Source organism: Mustela nivalis (assembly GCF_964662115.1).
Source record: "Mustela nivalis genome assembly, chromosome: 5".
NCBI classification, from domain to species: Eukaryota; Metazoa; Chordata; class Mammalia; order Carnivora; family Mustelidae; genus Mustela; species Mustela nivalis.
Window position 1 is genome coordinate 90,873,657 of NC_139024.1, and position 26,598 is coordinate 90,900,254.

The following is a 26,598-nucleotide window of genomic DNA, read 5'->3' on the forward strand; positions in this document are numbered from 1 at the left end:
TAAACTACTGAATTAACAAAAATGTGGGTGCCTGGGTGGCTCAGTGGGTTAAGCTGCTGCCTTTGACTCAGGTCATGATCTCAGGATCCTGGAATCTAGTCCCACATCAGGCTCTCTGCTCAGCAGGGGGCCTGCTTCCCTTCCTCTCTCTCTGCCTGCCTCTCTGCCTACTTGTGATCTCTCTCTATCAAATAAATAAATAAATAAATAAATAAATAAATAAATAAATAAATAAAATCTTTTTAAAAAAATGTATCAGTATCAGTTCATTAACTGTAACAAACACAGAATACCAATGTAAGATGTTGATAGTGGGGGAAATGGGGCTTGGGGAAGGAAAGGGGGTATATGGAAACTCTGTGCTTACTACTCAATTTTTCTGTGAAATTGAAACTGCTCTAAAAAAAAAAAAAAAAAAAAAAAAAAAAAGCTATTAATTTTTTAAAAAGTTTTTTGACACTTTTCAGTATTAAACTTGATAAAGATTTCATGCAATAAATGACTACAAAGAAATGCTGCCACATGTATCAGTAATACTGAATAATTCAGAAATATGCAATCTTTAGGATACTTAATTTGGGGAAAAAAAGATAGCTAAAAAACAAACAAAAGTCCTAGATATTTAAAATAGTGCAAAAGATAAAATATAATAAGTAATTCTTCATTTAACCACTAATCTTTAGGTCAGGTTTTATTCTTCAAAGGTTAATTTTCCTAATAAATGCATATTATGATTTTAAATGCCAAACTATTTTTTCTGAACTTTAGATGAAAATCTTCCCTATATAAATTTTAAATATTTATCTTTTTAAATAAAGTATACTTAATAAAATGTTCCTCCTGTCTATTCCTCCTGTCTAATAAAATGATCCTCCTGTTCCTCCTGTCTTTTTAAATAAAGTATACTTAATAAAATGTTCCTCCTGTCCTATTAGTTTATTAAATTGCTGTAAAAACAGTATTACCTTTTAAAATCCATTAAGGTAAACTTCATTAAAAAAATAATAATAAATAAATAAAATATATTAAGGTAGCTAGGACAGTATGAACTCACATTAATGACCCTGGATGATGCTTTTTGAGTCTCTAAATATTGAATTTTTATGCTCATTGCCAGATAGGCTATTCTTATTACTTATAATGATTTGTGTGTCTTTTTTATAATTAAGTATTGGAGAAAGGGGAAAAGTATAAAAGCATTCATGTTAAAACTTTATCAAAAATGAGGACAAAGAGGCAGAATCCCTGTTTATTAACTAGGATAGCATAGATTCAGAGCTTCTTTTAAGGAAGAAAGATTGGTGGAAGGTTGCTCCTTTGTGATGAAATTATATGAGGTCTATGTAATAATAATTTTTCAACTGTCTAATCCTTAGCTATGTGTGTAATAACTGGAATTGCTTAAAATGCTAATGGATAAAATAAGGTGTCCAACAATTGAATTGTAAACTTTTGCTTAAAGCTATCTCATTTCTATACAGCTCATTATTTAAAACTTAAAATATTAATATACTACAGGTCTCAAATTCAGATCAGAACACGGATTCATTTGCTCCTTATCCGTTTTTTAAAAAGGTACTTTTCCTGTTCAATTGTTGTAATCAGCAGCAGCAGCCAATAAATAATACTCAGTCTACCTAACGTACATGAATCTTCAGAAAACTAATTTACTTTGGATATTATGTCCAATGATGGGTGCAATGAATGTTCTGGAGATTAATGCCAAAAATAATTAAGTCCTTTTTCTACTCAGATTTAAATTCAAATATAAATGGAAAACAGGGTAAATAGTGCATCACAATCACTAATAAAATTACTTCACATTTTTCTTATTAATAATGAACTGGATAAATTAAAAATTAAGATTTATGATAATTTGGAAATAGTCTACAATCAAGACTTATTTGGATTCCAACCTTATCCCTAAAAAGATCTCAGGGTGCCTTATAAAACTATTTACAATACATAATGATTACATGACCAAGATGAAAATGCAATGCTCAGTTCAACACAGTTCCTAAGACCCATACCTGTGATCTTTAACATAATAAACTAAAAACAGAACACAAAAACAAATTTTTATAAACAGTTTAAGAAGGAATTCCATCATAACATGTAAATTAAAAGTCTGATCATGTGGTGGGTATTATAGAGGGCATGGATTGCATGGAGCACTGGGTGTAGTGAAAAAATAATGATACTGTTATGCTGAAAATAAATAAATGAAAAAAAAAAAAAGTCTGATCATTATTTCAAACTTTTCTTGCCTGTTTTGCAAGAGGCTCTTCACTGGCCACAGATGCATGTCTACAAAGCATAGGCGGCAGGAGTGAGCAAATCTGGCACGCCAGTGCCTGCTTATATACAAAGCTGTACTAGAGCACAGCCATGCCCATTCATTCACTTACTGTCTAATTTACTTATCTGCTTTCACACTACAATGCCGAGTTCAGTAGTAGACAAAAACCCTATGGCCTACAAAGTCAAAAATATATTCTATCTGGCCCTCTACAGAAAAAACATAACAGACGCCTGACAGGGTATTAACTAGTATGACACAGACTCCAGATAAGTAATTTGCATATAGAGATAACAGGCTTCTGCTCATTAAAATACTTCTTGACAGAGTATAATTTAATAGCATAAACAAGTTAATAAGTCAGTACTTTCAAAATACCATTTTCCAATTTATGTTTTCCATGTATAAACTTGTGAAAATTAGTTGTTTTACTGTGAATAGCATTTAAATGTAAAAAATAAAACTATAAACTAAAATCTTAAAATTGCTATGTAGAGCCCAGGCTATTCATACTGACTCATTTTTTTAAAACTGACTATACAAATAAATAAAATTTCCCCCGCTATTTGATTTCAACTTGAAATCAAGTTCCTATAAAACTTTTCCACAAAATGTTTCACCTTTCAGAACTCACTATTTAAGGTGAAAGATAGTAAAATGAATGCCAGTATACCCTTTGCCTAGATTCACCAATTGTTAACATTTTGCCACATTTGTTTTGTGTATTTATTCATGTTTGACTTCATGAAAATAACTCATTATGCACCTCTATTAAGAATAAGGGTATTTTCCTATATACATGCAATAGCATTATCACACTTAATAAATATTCCATAGTATCATCAATATCCAGGCCATACTGAAGTTTCCACAAATATCCTACAAATGATTTATAAAGCTCTTTTTTAAAACCCAGCATCCAATCAAGATCCACAAACATAACCAATTGCTGAGAGGAAAGGGCCAAAGTTTTCTTTAAACAATCTTTTTGTGTATACTATGTTCTCTCTTCGTTCTATAAACTTGTTCTCTGGAAAAGCTGTAGGAACAATTTCCCCAGTGCTTTCCTGGCAGAACCATTCAGCAGTGAAAGGGTATCATGATAATATTGGGGAGGAAATTAAATTTCCAATTATCTTGATAGATGCTATTTTCCCTATGAAAATATCTAGAATTAAACAGTAATCTTACCTTATAGTTGGTTACAATTTTTGAATATACCTAACCAACATTCAGTGATCATCAAGTCAAAAATCTTATGACCAATTACCTGCTAGGACTCAAGAATTTTTAATATTGTCTCTAATAATAAGAATTATAAGTAATATCCAAATTGCCATTTTATAAAAAGAAACAACATTTTATAAAAGTCTAAAAGAATGCTTTAACTGGTCACTTTGTTGCCAGTTTCAGAAGACTAAACATACTCTTTTGTAAATGTATAGTCAATTTTATATAGTTTACTAAAATGAATAAAGTTTTAATCATTCCATAAAACTGGATAGCTTACATATTATGCCTATGCATTTAGAAGCTGACTTTTGGCAATTTGTTTCAATGCTTTCAAGCTTTTACTAAAGTGTAAAACATTTGAACAATGCCTTATTATATCAATATTATAAAATTATGTACTTCTGAAAACTAGAACCACAAATTTTTTCTTACTACTAACGTAATTAAGGTATATGAATAATTTAACATTTTTTCCATAATTTATTTAATCTTAAAGTTCAAAGTAGAGCAATTTTTGATTACCAAACTTTCTGAGAAATAGAGATTTCCAATGGGAATACTGTCAAATTTATAAAAACAAAAAAAAATCAATATTCTAAGTGATCCATTTTCAATATATTTTCTACACTGTTAATTATGGCTGAACACAGAGTATTTTCCAGTGTAAACTACACACAAAGCTTAACAAAGATAGATCTAAATCTACAATCGCCTTTACTGAAACCAATGAAAAATCTATACATAGCAATGAAATTGGCATGCAAATAAAAGAACTGTCAAGACAAGTATCCCTAAAAATAAGCCTACAATAACTATTTTAAAGACTGTGTGTGGTCTCACCCATATATTTTGGCAAGATGCACTTTCTCCAACCGCAGCTAGATACATCCAAAAGCAGTGGCACTGGAGAGCCTCTGTCTCACCTGTCAAAGTTGAAGAACGTTGTTCCAAAGACCACCATGCATCCATGGAGAAAAGCCACAGTACTACAGCTGTTATTGATAAGCCCTCTCTAAAGGAGAAAATACTTCAAACAATTAAGCAAATCATCCTTAACAGAGATGCAGACAAACAATTTATTAATGTTCAAATGATGAAATGACAAATACCAAGCCCGGTATAAAACAGAGACAATTTCATACGCTGGAATACTAAGAGGGGATCTTTCATAAGTAACATTAGCTTGATAGTCTATTATCTCTCTGATAAAATTTCTATACATTATCAATTCAAAACCCTACTATGTTCCCGTATTTAAATCTTACAAAACCTCTTATAAAACCTCCAAATTCATCTAAATTTCTAAGGTTCTAAATCCATTTAAATTGCTAATGTCTGACAGCTAAGAGCAGAGATGATTAAGATTTATAAACAGAAACCCTAAGTATATTGAAACCTGATTTTTTAAGAAGATATCTTAATATCTTTATCAACCACATTATAAAAGCAGTTTACATTTTTGCTTTAAACTAACCTCTCTATGGTAAAGCATTTGGACTGATCAGGTAATCTATAGGTAGGTTAGTAAAAAGAAACAACAAGAAAAACAATTACTTTGAAAAGAAATATGCCTTGGGCGGCTGGGTGGCTCAGTGGGTTAAAGCCTCTGCCTTCGGCTCAGGTCATGATCTCAGGGTCCTGGGATCAAGTCCCGCATCGGGCTCTCTGCTCAGCAGGGAGCCTGCTTCCTCCTCTCTCTCTCTCTGCCTGCCTCTTTGCCTACTTGTGATCTCTCTCTGTCAAATAAATAAATAAAATCCTTAAAAAAATTAAAAAAAGAAAAAAAAAGAAAAGAAATATGCCTCAGTGGACAAATGAAGTCCCAACCTAAGTCCCAGTTCAAACCTGGCAATAAAAAACAACTTAAAACAAAATGTAAAGAAATACACCTAGTTAGGTAAAAAGTTTAAATAATCATGACAAATATATCTCATAATTAACTTATTTTTCCTACCAGATAATGTCCTTTTAACCCTTTTTAATACGGCAACAACTCAACTGAAAAAGAAAGCAGGTGTCGTTTTGTGCCTTTTTCAGGAAAGTTAATACCTAAAAGGTTCTCATTATAAGACAATTTCACCTACAACCAAGTCTCACTGCACAAAGGCCAAGTTACCACAGGGCTCCAATGTATTATATGATGTCCCACGGTTTCACTTACTATATTCTCCAAGTACAAAGGTTCCAAAGAGATTAGTTTCACTTTTCCCTAGATATATTTAGTGCATTAACTAGTACAGTTGGGATATTATTTTTCCTTGGTTTTGTCAGTAGCATGTTTGATATAAATTTTATTAAGTGGTAGTATATGTAACATTGCATTGTGGGTAGTAGTTTCCTGCTTTGGCCTAGCCACATCCTCAGCTGTCATATGAGCATATTTCCCATATTTTCTGCAAGTTCTCGCCTTTTTTTTCTTCTTAGAAAAATGACAGCATTAGAAGATGAATTGTTCTAATAATTATAAGAAATATGAATTATTTATACAACTATATTAAATGTAGTATGGGCCACTCTATACTTCAAAGAACAAAGGGGGGACAAGGAATACTCATAATTAAAGTGTTAAACTCATATGAAACAATGAGTCACAAGTAAATTAACACAGAGGAAGGAATTAAAAACTATTAAAAGAAAGAAAATCTCTAATCAGATGCCAATACCATCCAACAAGTGAGGTGTACTATATCAGTATAGAACAATGATTTGCCTTGAATGCTAGAGGCTTCAAAGCCACCAGGTCTTCATTAGTTTAGATTAATGTCAGTATTCCCTACTAGAACCTTAAGAATCTACTTTGAGACTTTGTAGAACTATCAAAACAGAGAAAGAGAAAGAAAAAAGAAAAAAAAATAAAAGAAAAGAAAGAAAGGCCTGGGGGAGAAAGGGAGGAAAGAAAGGGGAAAGAAGAGAGAAATGAGGGGGAGAGAGAAAGTTAAGTATTTTCTGTTTTGGCATCCAATTTCCACATAATTTCACTTTAGACAGATAGTTGCTAATACTAAGCAAATGAAGTTGTTCAAACAATTATGGACATGGTATTGCTCTGGGTTTTTACATAATTTAATTAAGACAAACTGAGGAGGGAGGAAAAAAAAACAGAAAAAAATACTCTCAAAAAGTACCACAAAATAACACCCTGTACAAACACACAAAAACCATACACGTGCATGAAGTTGTATACATGAACATATACTTCCATTAAAATGAGGAAGTGAAATTAATCTCTCATAATCATAATTTAAAGCATTAGTAAAATTATACATACCTTTCTAATACAAAAATTTTTCAAACTATCAACATAAGGCCCAATAAATGTTACGTAAAGTTAAACAGCTATACATCAGATCCAAAAAAAACTGTCAGAAAAAAATGATCACAAACCAAGTTGAAACAAGAGATTAAGAAAGTTCCTTACTAAAACCACACAATCAGTGAGAACATTTTAAGCCAAATCAGGATTTCTACAATTTGCAAAATTCCTACACCAAACCATTTGCTTCTATTGTTTTCAATTAAAAGAAAAATAGAGGAATAGTAAATAGGTCTAAAACAATCCCCCCCCCAAAAAAACAGACACACACACACACATACACATAGAAATGAGCACAAGATTGATATTAATAAAACTACTCTATTCAAATAGGATAGTTAGTTCAGAAAATAAAAAGTAATTCAAAAGTATCAATGAAGATATATGTAACATTTAAAACACTTTTACGGTATGTAATATAAAAAGTTCAACTTATGTTGACAAATTTATTAAATACAAGGTAATAGGGAAGCAAGATAATTGCTTTACTTTCTGAAACTGAGATTTCAAGTTCAAAGCTGTATTTCATTTCCATGGCATTAACGTATGTAATTTATACAGCCGACCTAAACTTGTTACTTACTTCAACACCGCAAATACTAACATAACCCCAAAAAGGATGGAATTTTGAAGATCTACGGTTTCCATTTCTAATTTTAAGCATAGTATAAATCCATAATCAAGAGCTTTACTTTCAGTAACCTATGAGTCAGTCTCTTCATCACATGTAGTATTATTTCTAATGAAACAAACTGTCAGTTATCAAATGTGCACCAATTACCACGGTTGTTTTAAAATGTTTACCACAAAGTAATATTTGCTCTAATGAGGATATATTTTAAATTTAGGAAAAAAAGCATGTGGATAATAAGTATACCAACTTTAAAGCACATGACTTCTCTTTCTCCTGCCAGAATTTGATGGACCTCACAGGAAAAGAAAGGGCATAATCAACAATATCTATTAAGCTCTTATGCAATAAGAGTAATCGTCCAGACCAAAAAATTACATACAGGACAGTTACCTGCAAAAAGAGAACAAGCAGTTAAAAAACACACAGATGTTAAAAACTGTTCAAATACATATAAGTCAATTTGGAGGGCCAAAGTTCGCTTAATTAAAAAAAAAAAAAATAAGGGGCAAATACTTAGCAAAAAATTGGGGTTATAAGATGTCAAAGAATCCTTCTGCAAAAACTAAAAGTTCATTCTAAAAGAGGAAAAGCATTTACTTACCACACACACTGTAACAGCTACCTACTTTTTTTTCAATTACCTGATTCTGCTATTGTATGTGCATATGGCACTATGTTTGGAAATTCCACAAATTATATAGACATATCCCTCCTTTAACATTCTCTGGAAATTAATTCATAGATCACACTGGTACACCTATTTATGAAAGAGAATAACTGAGTAGCTTACACATTAAATGAAAGTTTTTACTTTCCAATGTAAAACCTGTTTATACACACCATGAGGCATAATAAATCTGTTTTAAAATACACTAAAATGTATTTCTCGTTTTCTATCACTAAGAGTTTATTATGAAAAAGTTCTGGGCATTTGAACAATAAAGGACTGAAGTCATCTCTTGTCTTGCCAGTATATTCTGGGCACAAGAATTTTTTGTAAAGAAAGTTATGAATGTGTTTGTACATTTATCTTTATCTAGTAAAAAACAAAAACAGATAATGAACTCTGCTAGGAAGATCAGAAGCGGGAATATTTTGGCTATAACACCATCCTTAGTGTTTTCCAACCCCAAACTCGTTATACCCCCCAAATAATGTTTTGTAATTCTCTGTCTCCGCCCACCCTCCCAGTCATTTACTTCACGCCACTCCTAGTTACTATCACACTAGGAAGGAGTCTAACATGCAAATTCAGAGTGGCGTGGATAAATGGGGAAAAAAAAAAAAGTCTAGAAAATTGGTCTGTTCGGCTTTATAATTTTTGTTGAAAAACACACCATCACTCTCAACTGATGAAAACAGGAAGCTCTATTCATAAATATGAAATTCTCTGCCTATGATATATAATCATCCTAATAAGAAAATGAGTTCTATACATACATGTCCAAAGGGGCAAAAAAGGAGATAGTTTCACAAAGATGTTTCCAATTTTCTTCTGAATCAGAATTAGCAAATCGAGACGACTAACATACTCTGTCTGTGTGGATTATTCCTTACTACACACAGCATTTTGTAATTTATTTCAAAGCTTCTATTATAAACAAAAAATACAGCTTCTGTTAACCCACTCCATTCTGAGCTTATAAAGTCAATAACATTGAACAATATAAGTTACAACATAAGAATTTTACTTTATAGTGTATAAGATTTGCTATCAAAGGCTCTGTTAAAGTTAATATCCAAATAAAGTATTTAAAGAACTATATAAAATGAATACATTCCCTTGAAAAATAAAAAATTACAAGCATAAAAAAAAAACCTAAGATTCATCCAATAAATTATGTCACAGTTCTTGCCATTCACTTTTATAAGATCCTCAAACTGGTCATGAGGTAAACATATACATAATACAAAAGCTACTAATTACATTTAATCTTCATTGTAAGAGCCGGCATCTAATATTGATCATACATTAACTAGACAGACATGATTTAGTATTTGTAAAGGAATCTCCAGACTAACACTTTCATGACAGCCAATTACAGTCGAGCCCAGCAAGCAGTTTGCAACCAGACCTTAAGGAAGGTAAACTTTTTTACAATGAGTTACAGATTCACAAGTTTAAGGAGACAAGGAAAAAGAAAAACAGAAGGACTCCAATCACCCAGCAAATATGAAGCAGACCCCAGAATGTGATACAATCCAAAGATGTAAATTATTGTAAATCATCACTGTTGTTCAGAATTTCACACAGCCTCTTGAGCCAATTTTGTTCTTTTCCACAGACACAATAATGAACCAAATAAAAGGGAGGAGGAAAAAAAAAAAGAAAAAAAATGTGGGGGTCGGGGAACAGAAAGAAAAACCTTAACTGCAGAGTTCTGCTGTACAAATGTGTAACCTTACAGGAGTTTGGTTCCTTCAGCATTTGTATTCTATCCAAATCCTCATGAGTCACAAAAATTAAAAAGCTATATCCTTCTGGATGCCAGGAAGGGCCTTACCACAAGCCTTTTGTCAGAGAGAGAGAGAGAGAGAGAGACAGTGAAAGAGAGAGAGCAAGAGCAAGGGGGGAAAAGCCACAGTGGTAGGCAGTCCCACTTTACTTTGAGTACTGTGAGGTCACAAACCACATGATTCTGTCTCTCCAGTAATAGTGCTTGCAAAAAAAAGGAGTTTTAAAGCTTTTGCTTTTTTGGATTGTGTGAATGCTTCATTCGCCTCACAAACAACCACAGAACCACAAGTGCGGTGCAAACTTTCTCCAGGAGGACAGCAAGAAGTCTCTGGTTTTTAAATGGTTAATCTCCGCAGGTCACTACCAGCCACCGAGACCAACAGAGTCAGTGAGTGCTCTCTAACCACAGTCTATGCAGTAATAGTAGGTCCTTCAAATATTTGCTCATTTTCTTTTTGTTTTGTTTCCTTGCTTTTCACATGTTACCAGCTACATAATTTCTTGACAGAAAAAAATAAATATAAAGTCTATGTACTCCAGGCATACTGTAAAACTAAAACAAGGTTTGGGTATGGTTTGTATTTTCAGTTTAAGGCTACAAGCAGAATTTACAACAGAGTGTACAAGTTCTATCTGAAAAAAAAAGGAGGGACTATGGCATCAAACAGCCTCTTCAGCACAGTGACACCATGTCAGCAAAACTTCTTTTGGGGTAAGTGTTATCATATTTTAAAAATCCTATAAGAGATGAACCTGTTAAACAAAAAGGTATGTTTCTTGGATAAATTGCTAACTTTTCCGGGTAATGTTGTAGTATACTAAATATTATGATGATAATGCTATTTTGTTGCACTGAAAAATGGAAAATGAAAATGCTGTACATATTTGCATTTGGAATCTGTAATTTATCTGCTTCTCGGAGTAATGACTTGAAATAGAAAAATGACATTATCTTACAGTAGTCAAAATGTTTTCTAGAGCTGTAGAAATGAGGTAGTTAGAAACAGTAAAAGAAAGTTTTAATATTCTCATTAACCCTCACTGCAATAAAATGAGACACTAAATTAATCAAAGTATTATGAAGTATTCACCCTGGCAGCTCCCAATATTTGAGCAAACTTCAAAAAGGAAGCAATCTTACAAAATAACAGACCACAGAATTATCTCGACATTATGCTCTACCATTATGCTCTAGTGCAGAAATAAACCTGAAGTACAGTTAACATTTTATCCAGCTTGACTAAAAGAAATCTATTTGTAATTTTAAACTGCATCATAAGATAGATGCACAAGCTTGTTTCTAAACAACTTTATATAACTGAAGCATATATTCATATATAAACTTATAAGCATGTGATAGCCATTTTTAAAAGATCTTTATAGTTATCCAGGACATCCAGGATATTAAAAAGTCCACAGAAGTCTTTGAAAACCTACACACAATTACATTTTTCTATGTGATTTTAATTTTACATGTATATACTATTATCCACATGGAAAACTTGTTATAAACACACAGCAAACACTGAAATGTCTAGGATTCTTTTAATCATATTCTCGGACCTACCAAAATGAATAGCGTTTAGTCTCATGAAAAATAAAACTCCGTAAGGATACCCTGCATGATTTTAAAAAGCCATACCTATTAAATCATGCTGAACTTTGAAAGAAAACAGGCCTAATATAGTCCCTTAATATTCAATTTCAAATTAGTGTTGATATACAAAAGTAAACTACTTCAATATTCATCAGCTGACACAGTATTATAGTAAAATATCTAAACACTTACAAGATTTTCTTTATGAGGTCCAACATGTTCCAACTACAAGGCAAGTTTATAAAATTTTCCTTTATCCTTTAAAATAAATCTTTTTGCTCTGTATACCTGTATTAACTTTGCTTTATAACTTACAACTAACGATTGGAGTTTCCTTTACTCCTCCTACTTCACACATTTTAACTGGCTACCAGAGGATCAGTCTTAGTTTAGGTCAAAGAGAAATAATTAAACCTGAAGGAGAAAAAAGGTTTCTCTTAAAAAGGTGAGGAAATGCAGTTTGTATTTTACCAAAAAAATATAAAACTGCTGTAGTGACTCCCTCAGTAGTTGAACATGCCCCCCCCCCCAGTTATAACACATAAAATAATCACTGATTGTTTTTTTGAAATGTAATGATAGGTAATAAACATTACTCTAAAAATTTCTGCATTAAGCAAACAAAACATACAAACAACTAGGCTGCATTACAGCCCCTACTATAATTACAGCTTATACATGGTAACTTTTGCAGTTCCTACGTAAGAGATAAGGGAAAAAATGGTTAAAACTATTGTTATATGAAGGAATAACTTGAAACAGGCATCTCAAGCAGTTAACTTATTCTTTCACAATCTTACTGTTTAAAAAGCAATACATTTTTCTAACCAGATGGGGAACCATACAAGTTTCAAAGACTACTTCAGCATTAGAAGCAAAGACATTAACACTCTCATAAATAATATGTTAAAATGCTCTTTATCCTGTCTTATGAAGGGTCTTATATTTCCTGTGACAACCTTAATAACTATTTCTACAACAAAATTTCTAAAACCGGACCAAGTTTCTAAACAAGGCAGAAGAGTAAGCGAAATAGATAAAGATCATCTATCGCATGTCATATATTTTTAGACATTGTAACTAATTCTTCCTCTTCTAAAAAGTGGGATTTAGTGTCTCCCACCCCCAAATAGTACTTTAGCACCTGGAGGACAATTTAAGATGGACCCACTACACCAAACTAATTATAGGTGTGTAGTGAACATTATGTATAGGTTGTCATCACACTGCAAACATTTCCTCAGCCCATAATCTATCTGAAGTCTAAAACCTCACTTCAGGCCTTAAATTCTCATAAATGATTATCAAAACAACCTAATTAAAAATCAAAGGTATGTGCTCTAATGTTGTAAAATAAGTTTTTTGAAGTTTAAGCTTTCCCTAGGTGAAGGACAAAATTGGCTCGCCTCAGTATGAGTGAAAAGTGTGTGTGTGAGGAAGAGAGAGAAAGAGACAGAGACAGGAAGATCTTTCAGTGTCTGTTCTCTCAGCACACCATTTACCTTGAATTGAACAAGAATTTTCAATCTGCATTATTCAAAATCTACCCATTATTTATGATAAAGTTTATTGAAAATGACAGATCTGACTCATGAAGTTTCTTACAATTAAGAAGTTAATTATGACAATATATCAGCTGATTAAATTTCTAAATAAAGCCTTTGTAACTGACCATAGTAACTGAACATGATGTGTAAACATTAACTTCCAAAATAATAGCTGTGGTCCATAGCAAGAACTTCATAGTTTCAAGATCTAATAATGTTGAAGTGTTACAACTTGCTTTTAACAGCTAACTTCCAAAAGCCAGGGAGACAATTTAAAAAGTCAAGAACATACACAGAAGAGCATTCCAACATATATTAAAAGTTAAAAATGTCGATGCAATTCCCAAAAGACTCATAATACAAATTATTCTGAATTATAATAAATAATCCAAATTTTACATGAATAGCTGTTAAAGATCTCACTTTTAAAATTTTAAAAACATTTTAAAATGCAAAAATTTAAAAGAAATCACAGAAAAATATTTTGTTAGTCTGTATGAACCTCTGGATAGTCTCCAAATCACAAGAAAGGCATAAAATATACATGATAACATTATGATACATTTTAGTTATTTTAAAAGAACAAAAAATTAATCTATTCAATTACACCCTTCAAACTAATCACTGATAGTTTGACTTGTTTAAATCAGTCATGCTAAAATTAAATTCAGTAAGATAGAAATGTTCCAGTTTGTTAAAAGAACACTGAAATATTTGATGGTTAAATAAACTGCAGAGGGAGGAAAAAACTAACTCATTGAAGGCACTAAGATTTTATCAAACACACAGAATTAATCTTTATTGAATAGAACCATTCACAAATCAAAACTCACTGTACTTCAATACTTTCAAGCAGCGCTAATCAATTACAAACCTTTTCTAGTGCTTCAAAACTCATGTGCTTTCAATTTTATACACTGGTGGTCTTCAAGTACTGTATTGGGGCTGAGTTAAGACATTCTGTATCACAACTTTTTTTTCAACAAATATCCTTCTAGAGAGCTTTTTTTTTTTCCTCTCTAGAGCTGCTCAAATGAAAACTGTGGTAATATTTTTATACTGTACTTCTTTGTTGAAACTAAAGGTTAGGGGTTACCTAAATACCTCAACTGTATATACAAAAAAGGGAAAAGGTAAGTATTCATATAAAAAAATCCAATGGGACTGGATTATTTATTTTTGCATTTCCTATGATTAATGATGCACCCGTACCTACTTGAAAACTGATGGCAAAACAGGGTAACATCTCAAATTCCTGTCCAAAGCATACAAATATCAACCTCCCATACTGTTCTAGCCCTTGTTCCAAGAGACTAAAATGTGACAATCCTGATAGTGAAGTCATGCAAAAGCTCCTCAAAAGCATTAAGATCACAAATGCTATTACCTAACAAAAGACTTTAACATAAAGGGTTCACTGAGACAGCCTACTTCTACAGTGTCTCTTTAAAGACATTACACATTTGGTCAAATAGACAAATACTTTCAATATGAAAAAATCCTTCCTGCAAATAATAAAATTATAAATGTGACAAAGTATGACCATTTTTTCTAGTCATTTACTATTCAAGACTTATTAAATGGGAGCTAGTAAAACCAAACATAATTTAGGTAGAAACACCCCAATAGGCTACCTGAATGCACTATTTTTTTTCTCCTATACCAATGAATCCGACTGAAAAAAACTACCCCCCCCCGCAAAAAAAACCTCTGTCCCTGAACTCCAGTAATAAGGATAGCAATAAACTCCAATAGTCAGTATTTTCTAAAGAGCAAAATAATCAAAGCTGTCTCAAGTATTAGGTAATTCTTCATGAAATCTACAATGTTTACTATTTTAAAACAAATATTTAGAAAAGGAAGTCTCACATCATGAAAATATACACCTTAATACAATATACTGCCATTTCAAAGATTATGGAGTTCAGTGACTACGTGTTTTGATTAATGTGTTACAATTCAAAAAAGTAACGGGGATATTCTATACCTTATTCAAAGGGAATTTCCTCACAATTGTCACCACAGCTGTCCACAAGCTTTTGTCCATTCAATAGCAAACCTATAAAACAAGCTATACATTCCTACATAACTTTTTAAAAAGATTTGTACAAAAACTGAGCTTAAATGTTCTTTTACTACAATGTATGTAATATCTTCATCTTACATTGAATTCTTAGGCATTTTCCCCCCTTTATACTATTTTTTTTAAGAACATGGACTCAAGGTTTGGGACAGTATTAGATGAATGTAATTAACACCGTATCAACATTTCAGGTGTTTGTTGTGATTACTGAACAGGATGTTAACTCTAAAACATTTTTTTCATAAATGTGCTTTCTTTTGACTAGAAAATAAAAATCCCATTATTTACCAGGATATACAAAACAATTTCCAAATAAAATTAGGTGTAGAACTAAGAGTCCTTCAAAAGCTAATTGCTACATAAGCATTTAATATTTGCACTGAAAAAAATTCATTTATTAATACATCTCCTATAAATACCCTACATTCTCATTAATATTCATAAATGTAACATCAAATATATATTCTAGGACCAAAAATCATACCAAATGTGATTTTGAGTCTATTAAAAAAAGGAAAAATGTTAGTTCATCTTAAGTGCTTTCCATTTTTCAAATTAATTGCCCACAAGGAATTCTGCACCATATAGACATATTAAGTGGATCCAACTTTTCATAATACTTAAGATATTTTAAAATTATTTTATTGATGACAGAAAATTTGCATCGTTAACATTATTCTCAGACATGTATTTAAGATTATTGTGGAAATTAGCTTAAATGTTCTATTATCTGCATTATTTCTATTGCCATCCCTTAAGAAATCACACACAAGTTACATTAGAGAAGTGACATTCTTAACAAGGTACAACAAGGCAAACAAGGCAAACAATCTTTACCACAAAATCAAATAAATTTTATTTTACCTTTCATTTAAAACTGGCTTTTTATTTTTTTACATCTATAGTAGCCACTAAAAATCATTATGCCATCTACTAGAATTACATAAAAGCCTAAGTTTAAAACTCTAAAATTTATGCATTTATAGGTTCCTCTAAAATTTATATGGACCTTGAGTGTGCCCGCCATTGTTTACATATTCCTTATAGGCAGAGGTCTTACAATTAAATCCATTTTGGTGGTTCAGTATAAGCAAAAAATAGTAGTAATAATAATAAAGGACAAATGCTAGCCAAAGCACAATTAATGACCATCAGTAAGGTTTTAAAACCTATACACGTACAAACTCTGAAAAAATGAGAATAATGATGTTGCGCTATTCCACAGAACTTTATATGAAGGTGGACATATTTTTATACAGAAACAAAATATATAACAAAATATAACTTAAATCTCTTTCAACTATTAGTCCGCTCAAAATCTTAATACAGTCTCTGCATTTGCATGTGCATACAAAATCACACAAATGAGTGACTACAGAACTTACAATAATAATTGTAAACAAAGAGAAAAACAATTATAAATTATGTAACTGAGGTATTGCTTATAGTTCTTTTGTGAGAGATAACCAATTCCTTTTTGCATGTATACTAACAAAGAAATGTCGAACTCTAAAACCATTAACAGACATCAAGCAGACAACCCAGTCTACCGGGAAACTCAAGATAAAAATAATGAAAAACTACACCTGTAATATCTAAGGACATTATTTTCCAGTTATAAACTTAAAATAATTAAACAATGATTATCAGTTAAACAAATTATTAGTTCACAAAGGTAAATATGAGTGTAACCATTGTGTTAACAGACACCTATTTAGAGACATTCTCTCAAACAAGAATTCTGGCTTGGAGGTAAACAGGTATATTTTCTATATATATACTTACTGCCTATATAACTTGTGAAACAATTTAAGTTAGGTATTGTGATTTTTAATTTACTTATTTTGCTTTAGCCATAATAATTATAATTCTACTTTTAATTTCTCCACTGAACATCTCAATTTAAACTTCAAATTTCCAAGATAATCTTTACATGAAAAGGTATTATTTCTATCAAATGATTAAAAATTATTTAAATGAATCTAAGCAAAGTGAATTCACTGTGAAGCTAAAAGATAATAAAGTGCTATGTTTTATAATCAATATTTTAAACTACTATTTTTAATGTATTGCTGTAACGTGGTCCTAGAAAATAGACATAAAAATGTATCCAAAAGATACAGGGTGCAAGTTCCCTTTAATCAATAATATTATAAGATTTGTTTGTAAATATAGCTCAAAGATAACTTAAGTGAATTCTCAATTTCATAAAATTTTACCACCTTACAGAAATCTGCAATATTAGATATATATACTGTATTACATATAGCACAGAAAATCTTCAATAACTTACATTATATCAATCAGTATATTTTCCATAACATGAGTAACTGTAAAAGTATGTAAGCATTTCATACTAAGGATACCCAATTTGAAATATCAGGACAATATAAGAAAATATCTGAGAAAACTTCCATTAAGACAGTAACATCCTAATATCAGGCATAATTGGTTATAAAAGGTAATCTAGTGAGATTAATTTTTATTAATTAACCTCTCATGAAATTGGTAAAGCTTTTAAAGTTATTCGACTTCTGACAAAATGCAGAAAATATTGCTATTGCTCTTTCAAATAATTCAACACAAAATGAAAATATTTAAGAAGATAATCCATAAAGCAGATAGTACTTACAAAAACAATGTACTATAGTACCTTTGTAAAACAATATAAAGAGAAAAGTTAATGTAATTCAAACTTTTGATCATTAATTCAACCTCCTCTCCATAATAGAAACTCTTATTTTTCGTATTATTAAAACCTGAATGTTCACACAGAATTCTTTACATTCCCCAAGTTGTTAAAACTAAACACATACAGTATGTTCTCACTCACTCTCTCTCTCTCCATACCCCACTTCCCTCCCTCCCTCTTTGAGTACCTTTATCTTAGGAGGAAATCTTATAACATTTTTTTTTAATTTTTTATAAACATATATTTTTATCCCCAGGGGTACAGGTCTGTAAATCACCAGGTTTACACACTTCACAGCACTCACCAAAGCACATACCCTCCCCAATGTCCATAATCCCACTCTTATAACATTTTCAAAACATCTTACCACTAGTATCTACCTCAATTCAAAAATGTCATATCTAAGCTACATAGTGACAACTGGTACTGTCAGAACACTATTCGTGATTTAGCACTAGAAGTTTAACAATACATTTCCTTTATAATATGCATAAGCATATTGCAGAATGTTTTAGTGAACGAGCAAGACCAGAGAAAACATATAGATTTTTTTTAAATTACCATTCACAGGATCCAGAAAGAAAACAGATCCATATGCAGATTAGGCTTATTTTTATTTTATTTTATTTTTTTAGGCTTATTTTTATTTTCATAAATATTCTTATTTTTAAAAATATAATGATAAATCAGAATATATCAAGGAACACTTAGATAACTTTTTTACAAGAGTAAAATATCTGGCTTATATTGCCAAATTATTTACTTACTAAATGACTAAACCACTCTATATTTATACATTTATATATGTAAAAAAATTCCACTGAGGCATATTCAAACCATTTTCTTGGCTACAAAATAAGATCATGTGCTCCAACAAATAACAAAATATTTTTCATAAAGTATTTATTTAAAAAGTTATTATATACTATATGTACAAAATGATGAGATTTTCTATAATGAAATTACATTAATATACATAACTCAAATTTGCCACCTTGATTTAAACCTTAATCAGCCAAGAGCATGATCAATTCATTGTGCTTACATTATCCAAAAAATTCTAATACCCCAAAGCCGTTTTAAAGCAAACTTTAAGAAAAATCATATTACTATTATAAGCTGACAGATATTTTTGAAATATAATGTGAATATAATGTGAAAATAATGTGATCTGAAGACTTACATATAAACTTAAATAAACTTACATACTCAAACATATTAAATGAACAAGAAGACAGCAAACACATGGATGAAATAAAACTCTACCAAGCAACAGTATAATAGTAAAAAGCCAACCCTAATCACAAGAGAAATATATATGCTTTTTAAAACACATGCCTAAGTTAAATGCTTTTAAATACATGCTCGTCTTTCAAATGAACAGATAACATCCCAATGACTACAGAACTTTCCTCTAAACTGGCAAAACCAAAAAAAAAAAAAAACCTAATTCTTAATTTTGCAATTATAATGTGTGACACTTTCTTTAATCATAAGAGTACCATTCATTCTAAACCGGCTGGAAAGCTTGCCCATTACATTTTTCCTGTACGTACCTCTTCCTTATCAATTATGGTGTATCTTCAGCATTCGGAGAAGAGGAAAAAAAAAAGGCTTCAAAACTTTAACTGAGTTTAAAACACACCGTTAAACCAATATACACGGGGCTACTTTAAAAATATTCATTTCTAGAAGGCCAGAAAATCTTACTTTTTTTAAGCTGATGCATCTACACATAGAAAGCAACTTTTAGTAAGTTCTTTTGCTACGCCATAATGATCTGCTCCAGGAACTCAAGGGTACCTAAAACAACGGACTACCTGTTCTAGCCATGCTTAGGAATGTGTCCAAATCATTTTTATTGATTTAACCTTTATAGGAATGCTACATATCCTCAGAGCAAAACATTTTGAACGTATTTATAATATGACACACTTCTGAGAAACCATGAAAAAGAAAGCTAAAAACAAATCTAGATACTCCTCCACTCTTGGTTGTTATGGGTTTATTTTTTTTTTTAAACACTATCCACAGACCTAAATATTAAATAATTCTATGTAGGAAAAACTTACTTTGGCACCACTGTAAGTAGAAATAAAAATTTACTTTGGAAAAAAAAAGGTGCATTTAAATAAATTCGAACTTTAAGAAACAAAATGCCTGACTTGCCAGTGATGTCACATCTACAAATTTTAGCGGACTCTAAATACTCATTTTCATATTCTAATTACATATTAATCATGGAACCTACAAACATATCAAACTTAAAGAATTCAGTCCTTATTGAATAAACTAAGTTGTTCTCTAGTTTACATTCTGAGAGTTTACAGAGAGAGTTCTGTGTTACCTATCTCTCCAGCTTTCTACAAGTGGTACTTTATTAATGGCTTCAGCAGCTAATGCCTGCATTAGTTATGTTTCCCAAATAATAATTCACAATATTATGCTTCCTTATATTATGGTTCATCATTTGTTAACTTGAACCTCACCTCTAAAGAAGTTATACTTTCACTGCAAACTGTTCTCTTAAAAAGGCAAACAACTTCTGAGCATTTCCAGATGTAGCACTCAAAAAAAAAAAAAAAAAAGAAAAGAAAAACCATAGGCAAATTCTCAAAGAATTTGAAAATTATTAATAAAAATGTAGTAAAACTTGAGTCACTACTTATTACTTCAATGATATCCATAAGTTTAAGAGCTGAATGTACTATATATCAAATTAAGAAGCTTATGATAGATTTCAGGTAGCTGCCAGTAGATAAAATAACCAAGCACATTTCAGGGTGAGACAAGATTCTACTGAACTGGAAGTTCTGAAGCTCTGACAATCACTGAACATGCAAGAATAAAATGATAATGTTATCTTTTTCAAACAGCTAACTTTTCTTCTGGGTAATATAAATTTGGGTTTGGCTACATTATTTTCATTTTGTCATTAATTTTTTATAAAACATCCAAGCATGCATGTGATTATGCTAAACCAAAATTAAAATAATTTATATGCAGCCTACTCTCTGGAGCAGGGCTGGGACTAGAGTGAGGCAAGCAGGCGTCTAGGGCACAACATTTAAGGAGGTACTTACTTGTGCCCAACCCTAAAAATGAGCACCTCCTTAAAACATTGTGCCCTAGACACTGTTTGCCTCACCCTAGGCCCAGGTCCTGCTCTGAAGGTACACTAGAACAACCATTTCATGAAACATATCCTAAGGAGGATATCATAAAATACATATATATGGTAATATAAGAATAAGAAAATGAAAAATAAGAATATTTACATGTTTATCAGCCTATCTGATTTGTACTTTTCTTTAAAAAAAGAACCCACTCGGACTTATATGCAAATAAACATTTAAAAAAAAATCATATTATAATGAGCAATTTGAGTTCAGAGATGTCACAGTTGACATATTTTTTTAAAGGAGCCTTTTATTTGCCATATCTATCTTTATTATCTGACCATATGCTTTTAAAAAAAAAAAAAAAAAAAGGATTGAGCAAGTATGTTCCATTAATGGGCTCACAGGACGACACAGGACTTGCTACAGCCCAGTGGCATTGACATCAGACTGATTAACAGAATCACCTGAGGAAAAGGTCTTGAGGAGGAAGGGGAAATGAGAGGGGAATTTTTTTTTTTTTTTTTTAAACAAAGCTCTATAAGTAAATTAACCAAGTTTGGGGCCCAATAGAGAGACAACTTTTACATTCAGAAATAAACCAAAGACAAGACAGATACATAAAATATGTACATTTCCAAATTGTTTCTCCACTAAACATTTGTAAAGCTATTCACAAGAAAGCAAACACTAAAATTTCAGTTTTTTACTTTACTTCCCTTCCTTCTAGCAGACATGTTAGTCAGTGAGTATGTGTCCAACAAGTAATACCAATAAAGAAGGTCAGAAGCATAGTTAAGTAAGATGAATACAGCCAAAAATACTAATATTTTTCTTTTAGGTTCAAATAGCTATTCCAAGTATATAATCAATCTATACTAAAAACTTAAAACTTTAAACTTTAAATATAATTAAGCTCATCTTAATGTATTTTAAAGAAAATATATGTGCCTAACATACTTCCCAAGATTTTCAGAGTATATCTTAATTGAAGCTATATTTTGTTTTTGTTAGCTTTTCTTTGCTGACTGTTTATTGTGCCAGGCACTGTGCTAAACCCTTTATAAACGTTATTTCCTTTAATTCTCAGAACTCCCTTTTATGGAATGGGAGTTATAATTATATACAGATGAGAACACTGAAAATGAGGTAATAAAACGTGCCCAAAGTCACACAGTTGAAAAACAAAGATTCAAACCCAAGCTTTCTCACTCTCAAATCACTACCTTACAGTGGTATACACAACCTTCTTGAAGTTACCTTCTAATCCCCAATTTCATCAATAAGGTATCAATTCTCAGAAACATCATTAATGTAAAGTTATTAAACCAACAAAATACAAAAAGAGAGAAAATCTCCGAGATTCGAAATTCTCCCAAAGTATGTATCTTTAAGTAATACTGGTCAGTGAGAACCAAAGAGATTAAGGAAAAATAAAACTGTAGAGTATACCAAGGGATAAGATTTAGGTCAGGTTTGATCAGAAAATGAAGATTCCAAGGAATTAAATAATTCTTAGCCAATCATCATAACCAATAATATTATTCAATGTCCACACCACACAGTATATATACTTCATGTGACATGAAAATACCATTTAGGAGCTAAAAATTACCATTACATTAAAAAGAATTTATAATCCTCTGTATTTGTAAAATTTTTAAAACAATAATGATTTCAGTCATGACCTTTATGTCAGTCAGATCTGGAGTCAAATCCTAGTTTCTGTAATAATCTATAACACTCCTTTTACCATGGTCTCACTGTCCTACCTAAAAAGGGTTATACACCCACACTCATGCTAAGTGAACAAGGTGGCCTTAATTCCTAAATTTTATTTTCTAATTATAATTGCTCAAATTCTTAATTAAATCTTTGCTAGTCCCAAAGATCCACTGATAAAGGTATATCTTTGCCTACCAAAGAAATTATGTACCTAATTCTAGAAAGTAACTCTTTGACATGTACTATCTCTACCAATTTCATCTACAACCATTTTCTCCACTATTATTAAAAACAAAAATTCTTAGAGAAGCCACAAAAGAGTTCTAGCTACTTTTTTCTGGCAAAGGATATGAATAAAGCTCTGAAATTATATTACTCAATCTGTTTGGATCCACCGAGAAAAGATGCCCTGACCAGGAGCCACAGGTAATGGCAGGTAGATGAGACACGTCATCAAAGAATAAAAAAACTGGGGGCACCTGGGTGGCTCAGTGGGTTAAGCCCCTGCCTTCGGCTCAGGTCATGATCTCAGGCTCCTGGGGTCGAGTCCCGCATCGGGCTCTCTGCTCAGCAGGGAGCCTGCTTCCCCTCTCTCTCTCTGTCTGCCTCTCCATCTACTTGTGATTTCTCTTTATCAAATAAATAAATAAAAAATCTTAAAAAAAAAAACTGGAGAGAAGAGAAAGCTGTTTAACCATCGCAAATGTCAACAAACCTCACCAATAATTTTTAATTTGGTACGTAATGTTTTAATGATCACACCAACAAGTTCAATAAGGTAGAGAAAGAATCATTCATTAAAATGAAGTAAGTACATATGCAGGTATGAAATCCTAGATACCACATTTTAGAAAAGTATGCAAACTCGCACCCTGTCTGGCAATGGACAAGAAGACAGAAAAAGATCTGGTTAGATATAAAAGCCGATAGAGGAAGATGCTTCATGGGCGTTAGCTTCAACTCCCCAAGTGTTCATGCTTATTTCATTAGAAGTCACTGAAAATATTTGAGAAGAGAAAGACAAAAGATTTTATGTAGCGCCAGAACAATCAACCAGTGAAACCAGGAATAAATTTAAGAATGACATAGTGGGGGTACCTGGGTGGCTAAGTGGTAAAGCCTCTGCCTTCAGCTCAGGTCATGATCCCGGGGTCCTAGGATCGAGCCCCGCATCCGCCTCTCTCCCTGCCCGCTTCCCTTCCTCTCTCTCTGCCTGCCTCTCTGCCTACTTGTGATCTCTGTCTGTCAAATAAATAAATGAAGTCTTTAAAAAAAAAAAAAAAAAAGAATGACATAGTGATTTACTAGTTGTTAATTTAGTAAGAAAAAGCTGGGCCCAAACGTGAAAAAACATAGCTAAACTGAAGAGAGATTACAAAGAAACCAGCAGCAGAATTTGGCAGCCGTCCTTGGGAGAAGCAAGAAAAGGAAAAGGAGATTGCAGCCTAGGGGAAGATGGTGGTGTTGATGGTGGTCAGGAGAAAATTAGGGGAGGGTAAAGTAGGAAGAGTTTTGTCTTTCATTATTAAAGCTGTGTTGAGAGGAAGAAAAAAAGACCCTAATTATAAACAACACAATCTCAACTTTTTGTTTAGTTGTATAGGGGTGAGCATGTTATCAGAGAAACTCAAAATGGTAATAATCACTATGTTTGGATAACAGTAGAATTATAAAGGATTTTTTTATACTTGCCAGTATTTTTCAACTAAAATATATTTATATTTATATAAATATATATAATATAAATTATTATATATATAAAATATATGATATATATAACAAATGCTTTATATATTATATATGTATCATATATATCTAACAGTTTTAAAAATTTAGTGGACAATATGTTTTAATGTTTAACATCCCATACAACAAGTTTGGTACTGATAATGATGTTGCTGTTTTTAATCCCACTCTCAAGTTGAATGGTGCAAATTCTTACAATTAGAAACTATTTTTATGGGGGAAAATCAGTTTCACAAAAATCATAGAATCTCATAAATATGATAGACCCACAAGGGTTTTAGTGTTAAGCTGAAATCCCACTTATACCATTAATTCTTGTTGTGAGAGGCCAGATGATGTATAGAAGTGTTCAATCACTATATTCCTACACCTAAAACTAATATAATACTGGCTGTTAAGTAAGTGGAATTAAAATAAAAACTTAAAATATGTATAAAAAATAAAATTAAAAAATAAATCCCAGTTACATCAATTTTAAAACCTTGAGCAAGCTATTTAAGCTCCCTGTGTCTCAATTTCCTCATCTGTAAAGATATGTACGCCCCACCTTGAAAATTTTCTGTGAAAACTAAGATAAACGCATGTAAAGTGTCTACAACCCAATCAGGAAAAATCACTGCAGTTATTATTATCAACTTCCAGTCCTGAAATTCTCCTAAGAGTCTAAATCTGTCTATTCATAATGTGGTCCACAGACTAGCAGCACCAGCAGCACCTGAAAGCTTACACAAAAATCCCAGACTTTGAGAATCAGAATCTGCATTTTCAAAAGATCCCCAAGAAGAACAAAGTTTGAGATGCCCTGTTCAAAACAACACTGAAGTAAGGGAATGTCCAGCTTGTCCACATATTACCAGCTCCCTGAAATCATCTACTTCATCTCTGTTTCAGAGTTCTCTCTGATGCTGAGTGAAGAGCAGCTAGTAGTTTACTCCTAATTCATAATTGCGAGACACTTTCAGGAAAATGACACAAATTCTAATCTACTACCACTTCCAAAAGACGACATTTCAAAAAACTAAGAGAACTCCCGTGTTCACCCCTCAGTCTATCCACTTTGAACAAGAAACAGGGCCCTGTGGTGCCTAACTCTCTTTTATAAAACAAGGTCTTCGATAATTTGAGATATTTTGTAAATCATTAAACTGTACAACTGTATTAACTAGGCACCAGTCTGTTTACCCATGTTGTCAATGATGTCTTACCACGAACTTGTCAAATGCTTTACTGAAATTTTAAAACGCTATATTTGTCCTATGTTCTTGAGACAAATCTAGTAGAGCCCTGACAGTCCAGAGAGTTTGCAAGGCATGGTTAAGACTGAGTGAAACTATAGGGCTTCTGGTGCTCACCTTCTAGGTGTCTCACAAAACCTGCCTTTAATAACCCATTCTGGAATCTTAGCCAGCACAGGCCTCCAGCACAGGCCTCAAGCAGACAGGACTTCAGACTTTCATTTTCTAACTAATTCCCCTCTTTGAGATTTTTATACTAATTTTTTACTCTTAAGTACTGTATTATCACAGATGCCTAGTCCTGTCTCTTTTCTATTCCATGATGACTGTACTGAATAAATAGGAAATACAGAAGACAACTGTCTATATGAAAAACTGTCAGGCCAAACAAACATTCAAATTTCCTAATTTAGATAAATAAAAGATGGTATGAAGTAGATACGACATAGAAAAAAAAATCTGCTAGACTTCACAGTATACTAAGAGTTTGATTATCAGAGCTCCAGTAAGTTTATCTCCACTGTAGGGATTTCTTAGACTGCAGAACTTTCAACTTCCTCTTAGTTGTTACACAGTTGAGAAGTCCCTCATTTATCTAGTCTATTTCCCTCTTACCCATATATACTAAGGACATGCCCTTACTTGCCCATGCAGGCACTATTCCCATCTTTCCACTCATATCCATATGAGCACTGCCTTAGATTCCAAACTTCCAGTGGAGGGCCCCCAGCTGTAGATCTGAACATCATCTAGAATAGTAACATGATCAATTAAGCTGTAATTGCTTTATGATGAGCACATCAATAATTAAGAGCCTACAGAAAGATATGCTTATCACAAATTTTAAATCCATCAAAGATTAGGAACAGAGAAAAGCATAACAACTTTTTTTCTGCAAGATGTTGTACATGAACCAG

General features: G+C 32.0%; 1 protein-coding gene and 1 long non-coding RNA gene across 7 annotated transcripts in view; one reads left to right on the forward strand and one right to left on the reverse strand.

Moving 5' to 3' along the window:
• Window positions 1–26,598, reverse strand: part of SUPT3H (SPT3 homolog, SAGA and STAGA complex component) — a 574,965-nt gene that overhangs the window by 512,534 nt on the left and 35,833 nt on the right. The window contains exons 1-2 of one of the 6 annotated variants that reach the window (XM_082733221.1): window positions 19,413–19,660; window positions 4,373–4,455 (exon numbers count right to left, since the gene is read on the reverse strand). The exons of 4 other annotated variants lie outside the window; for them this stretch is intronic. The gene's annotated coding sequence lies outside the window, so the exon portion shown is untranslated. Of the gene's footprint in view, window positions 1–4,372; window positions 4,456–19,412; window positions 19,661–26,598 lie in introns of those variants that run through there. One more of the 6 variants, XM_082733220.1, reaches the window with a different exon arrangement.
• Window positions 9,982–26,598, forward strand: part of LOC309866030 — a 47,210-nt gene continuing 30,593 nt past the window's right edge. The window contains exons 1-2 of the long non-coding RNA XR_014312377.1: window positions 9,982–10,325; window positions 10,526–10,649. This is a non-coding gene — a long non-coding RNA (uncharacterized lncRNA). The remainder of the gene's footprint in view (window positions 10,326–10,525; window positions 10,650–26,598) is intronic.